We start from the raw sequence: 5,570 nt of genomic DNA on the forward strand, positions 1-5,570 counted from the left end.
AGTAGTAGTAGTAGTAGTAGTAGTAGTAGTAGTAGTAGTAGTAGTAGTAGTAGTAGTATATTAGTAGTATACAGGTACGGGTTTGTGGACAGCTCGTATTGCATTTCCATGACAATATGGCAAGCCTTTGGTGGGGGGGGGGGGGGGGGGTTGAATTCTAAACAATAATTAGTGCCCCTAATAAATGATATTGTGTTTGCATTGAGCATTGCGTTTCACAATGCTTTACTAACACTCTTAGCAAGTCCGAAGAAATGTATAAGCTTCTAGACACTAGGATTTATTTTGTGCTTGCATTCTCAAAGCTCATGTCACTGATTATGGCTATAATCTTATTCTAATAACAAATTGTACGGATCACGGAATATGTTGAATAGAACATGTTGTATGAAATATGTGGTATGGAATATATATGGTATGAAATATGGTGTGTGGAATATTTTGTATGGAATACGTTGTGTCGAATATGCTGTATAGACTGTCTCATATGGAATATGTTGTGTGGATTTTTATAATATTGTATTGAATATGGTGTATGGAATATGTTGTAGTTAATATGTTGTATGACATATCTTGTATGGAATATGCTATATGGTATATGTCATATATGTTGGATGGAACATTTTGTGTAGAATATGTTGTATGGAATATGTTGTGTGGAATATCCTGTATGGAATATGTTATATGGAATTTGCTGATGTTGTATGGGATATATCATATGGATATGTCGTGTAGAACATGTATTGAATATGTTGTATGGTACATGTTCTTTGGGATATATTGTATGGAATATAAAATATAAAGTAAAAATGTTAACATTTACATAGAACATACCCACAGATTTACCATGCTCAATGTACTTTGCAGTGCTTCATTTTTTAGTCCCAGCCAGTCGTTCCATATTTTCATTTCTTACAATATCAGTTACCTATTGTGGGTCTTTTTGTACTCACACTCTTACAATATCAGTTACTGCCTATAGACAGGTTCTCATTCACACCTGGGTGTTAAAGGCCGGGTACACTCAAGGACACAGCGTCGGGATCAGAGTATTCCATGATCGCTATAACCGATCCGACCACTGACAACGCTAACCCTCGCTTGACTTTTATGACAAGACGAGTCACCCAGCCAATGAGCCACACACCAAGCATCGCCATCTATGCTAGCTACACCAAATATACTTTGCTCCATAGAGAGGACAGGGGGATCACGATAGGTCAGTTGGTAGAGCACTCTCTTTACACGCGATGGGACTGAGGTCGATCCCGGGTTAAGTCGAATATTTTTGTTCCGACTCCCGTGCCCATCCGGCACTGATTGGGTAGCTGGGTCTTTTAGATCTCGCCGAATGTACTTTGACATATCCAAAAGGTAGCAAACAATTACTTTTGTCGGTTTCACGCTGTAGAAACAAGGATAAACTCCGATTCCATGAGCCTGGTGGCTCTGAAGGATTACCATAGAGGACAGCAGTAAGAATGTTTTGCGATTTTTGATATCCCTCTTTTCGCTGACAATGCTCGAAGTCGCTTAATTATTTTACAAGACGAAACAGGGCCAACATGGTGCGAACGGCACGAATAAGTAATGATATTAAAATTGAAAACAACAAGCTATAAGTAATGGAAACGATACGGACTATGACAGCTATGACATCGATGACTTCACATTTTACAAAGGATATAAGTGATTATGTATGTAAGGCATTTACATTAGAAACCCTTGGAAAAGAGCTATAGTAAAGACAGTTGATTGATGGCATTACTTGTTGAACTATATAGACCAGTGTTGACCTTTTGAAACCAGTGTAATCTCTCCCCTGACGGGAAACGTAACCGAGACAGATCTAATCCATGAATTATCAGTTGAAGAATTTGGTCAAATAGATATAACAATGAATGCCCGACTACAACACTGTTTCATCATCATAAGTTGTCCCCTAGAGCTATCAGGCTTATAGAGCCGGCGTTTATCACGGTTTATATAGCGTGAAACAGAAAGTAGCAATTGCTTGCTATCCTTTGGATGGGATGCTAGTCTATCGCAAAGTACTTTCCACCAGATCTAAAGACCCAGCTACACAAATCACTGCAGGGTGGACAAGGGAGAGTTTGGAAACAATCTCGGCTTCACTCGGGATCGATCTTGGTCCCTTTGCGAGTGAAGCGAGTGCTCTAGCAACTGAGCTATCGGAACTCCAAGTGTCATTATCATACAGTCTGTTTTTTTAAAACGGAAGGAGACTTTAAAATTTACAGGGTCCCCACTCTATTAACTAAAATTAAAGATAACATGCAAGAGGGGAGAGTACATTTCAATCAGTAAAAATGGTACGAGATTATATTAAAGCGTGAAAAATATAAAAATTACCGATTATTGCAAAACCAAATAACGTATGATCACATAGCAACTTTATGACAATACACATATTATGGTTGTGTTATTTATAATATTGATCGATTAAAACGAATTTGAAGTTGTCAAAAAGCCTCAAACCTGAGACTTCAAGGAAGTACGAGGGCTCTTTCATAATTAACCGAAAAATGCCTGTAAAATCCGCGTTTTTTAAGCTATCAACAAAATTCTTGCACGTGTTCATACCTTGACTCGTCCTTAATTTCTCTACGTAACAGCCAAGTCTGTCGACACACTTCTGCCAACGCCGCACCATGGAATAGATACCCTCTAGGAAGAAATTTCCGTCAAGGTTTTGTAGCCATTTCCGCAAATGGTCAACAAGCTCTTCATCGACATCAAAGCGCTTTCCTGCCAGCTCACGTTTCAGTGGCCCAAAGAGGTGATAATCAGATGGTGCGAGGTCTGGACTGTGTGGTGGGTGTGGCAAAATCTCCCATCCATATTTCTCTAGCCAACCTTGCGTCACTCGTGCTGTGTGGGGTGTAGCGTTGTCGTGTTGCAAAATGACCCTGTTGGTCAACTGCCCTGGGCGCTTTCTGCGAATGGCCTCCCTAAGCTTGTCAAGAGTTTGGCAGTACCTTGCAGCATTGATTGTTTTTCCAGGTTGTAAAGTTTCGAACAGAATAACACCACGACTGTCCAAGAAAACAGTTCCCATTTTTTTCTTTGCTGACCGCATGACTTTGAATTTCTTCGCGACAGGTGAGGATGGATGTTTCCATGTCATCGAATCTTGCTTTGTTTCTGGGGTGCAATGGTGCAACCAAGTCTCATCACCGGTGACTATGCTGTCAAGAAAAGTCACATCGTACCCTAGAAAGTCTCCGCCGGCGTTGGCAGTATGCCCGTGAACCCTGCGTGAGCTCTTGCTTCTTCTCAAAAGTTCCCTGCAGATGTCCAATCTTTGTTCTTTATGATTGTCTGTCAATTGCTTAGGAACCCATCTTGCGCTGACTTTTCTGTAGCCAAGTTCATCAAATACAATTCTATGGGCAGAAGTTTCCGAAATTTCAAGACTGCTTGCGATTTCATGAAGTTTCAACCTCCTGTCTTGACGAATAAGCTCATCAACTCGCTTCACATTGTCTTCTGACGTCGCAGTTATCGAACGCCCTCTCCCACCCTGTCTGTCAAGTCGGAATGGCCGGCTTCAAACAAATTACACCAGTGATAGACTTGTGTACGGCTTATAACATGCTCACCATATGCACTCTGAAGTTCTTTATGAATTTCGGTAGGATTCAGACTTTTGGCGTTCAAAAAACGTATGACAGCTCTGATTTCCTCCTTTGACCAAGTTTCAAGGTGGGCCGCCATCTTTAAAATCGTCTAGAAATTTATTGTGCAAAATGATGCACTTCATAATTTCTGGGAATATCCGTAAGGAAATAAGGAATATCATGTCGTTTACAGAATTAAAAAATCTCTACTGGTTGCTGAGCAATGGGCATTTTTCGGTTATTTCTGAAAGAGCCCTCGTACATTGGAACAAATGCGATTTCTTGAAAAACCAATTTATACACACACACACACACACAGAAACACACACACACACACTTATATATATATATATATATATATATATATATATATATATATATGTATATGAGGGGAATTGGCTTGAATCACGTAGAGTACTCGACAGTTTCTTTGGAGCGCGAATCAAATATTATTTTCATCTCATTTGGTTCATTCCTTCTACCGGCGGGTGGACGAAACAACGTTGTTGGAGGAATAAACCAAATGATGTGAGAATAATAATTAATATATTATAATATTATATATATATATATGTGTGTGTGTGTGTGTGTGTGTGTGTGTGTGTGCGTGTGCGTGACATCTCGTCTCAAAACGACATTATACTAAGGTGATCAGGAACAAGAACCAATGTCCTGCCGTTGTCTGAATAAAAAAAAACATACTTTAAAACTGTTAGCCAGAAAACTCGTCTTTGAAATATAAAGATCGATTAAAATGTCAATAAAATTGTCTATAACTATAAAACCTGGCTCATGTGTTTTTTTTTTACAGAGGACGGCAGTTTGACGCTTCACCTCAAAAATATTTTTTTTAAATCAATAACCTTACTCTGATCACCATGTCTTTCAATGGGGATGATATATATTATTACCTCCTTTCCACGTGTTCGGGGTCATTGGTCACATTGTGAATGTGCGTAAATTGACCCACATAGTGAAACGTGTTCTTATTTTTCAAAATTATAACTAACATCAAAATCGGTCATTTTGTTCAGCATGACCGATGCGTATGTTTACAAATTTCATAGACAAAGCAGCGTGTATACATTTATCAAGAAATATCCAATCCTCAGACAGTAACAAATCATGTGATCGATGACTCGGTTGGACGAAAACTTGAATTTAGATCGCCCCATTCATTTCTCTCTTTTTTCGTGAAGTTCATTCTGACATAATGAAATATTTACGTGATGTACAACATTATGAACATAAAATGGTACCCAATATTATTAGGTTTACCTGTGATTTTGATGGCCTGTCTTATTTTATCCTACAAGAAATAATAACAGCGCAGCACAATTTGAAACAATCGTTGGCGGTAACTAAAAATAATGGGAGAAGCAATAAATGAAAGCTTGTTGATGGTCAACGTATTCAAATGATGTGTTATATCCGTGACATACTCCTCAAGTCTATTCGTCAGGCGTCAAGTGTGAAGCATGAGGTGAAGGTCACTTGAGTAGGATAATATTATAATATTATAATATTATTGAAATTACTATTTACTAAGCTGCTAAGAGTCAGTGCGCCTATGTCGTCTTGGGTTTGACACTCGCTTTCGGATCGGAAGGTCCTGGGTTCGAGTCCCCCGCCAAACGGCTCATAGTTGAATCCTTGGAAAATGTTCTTTACTCACATTCTCTCACCGTATTTAGGTATAAAATGAGCACCTGGCCATTAACAGCGTTGTCTCTAACGAAAAAGAATAATGTAATGTCGTCCTTTTTGTTAGGTAACGACCCATTGTAAAGCGCTTCGTAAAGCTCAAGTTCCAGTTTAAGATAATAATATTATGAACCCCATAAAACGACCAATCGAATCACACTAGTATTATGCCGGGATGAAGCCTTTTGCAAACATTGAATCTATTATGGTAAAAATGATCAGAAA

General features: G+C 38.9%; 1 protein-coding gene across 1 annotated transcript in view; it reads right to left on the reverse strand.

The window, feature by feature from the left end:
* The window catches only part of LOC144958488 (uncharacterized), a 115,927-nt gene extending 110,862 nt beyond the window's left edge, over positions 1-5,065 (reverse strand). The window contains exon 1 of the mRNA XM_078890485.1: positions 4,920-5,065. The gene's annotated coding sequence lies outside the window, so the exon portion shown is untranslated. The remainder of the gene's footprint in view (positions 1-4,919) is intronic.
* Positions 5,066-5,570: the final 505 nt, after the last annotated feature.

Source organism: Berghia stephanieae, chromosome 1 (genome assembly GCF_034508935.2).
Source record: "Berghia stephanieae isolate SIO BIC M18660-M18661 chromosome 1, UCSD_Bste_1.3, whole genome shotgun sequence".
In the NCBI taxonomy this organism is placed as follows: domain Eukaryota; kingdom Metazoa; phylum Mollusca; class Gastropoda; order Nudibranchia; family Aeolidiidae; genus Berghia; species Berghia stephanieae.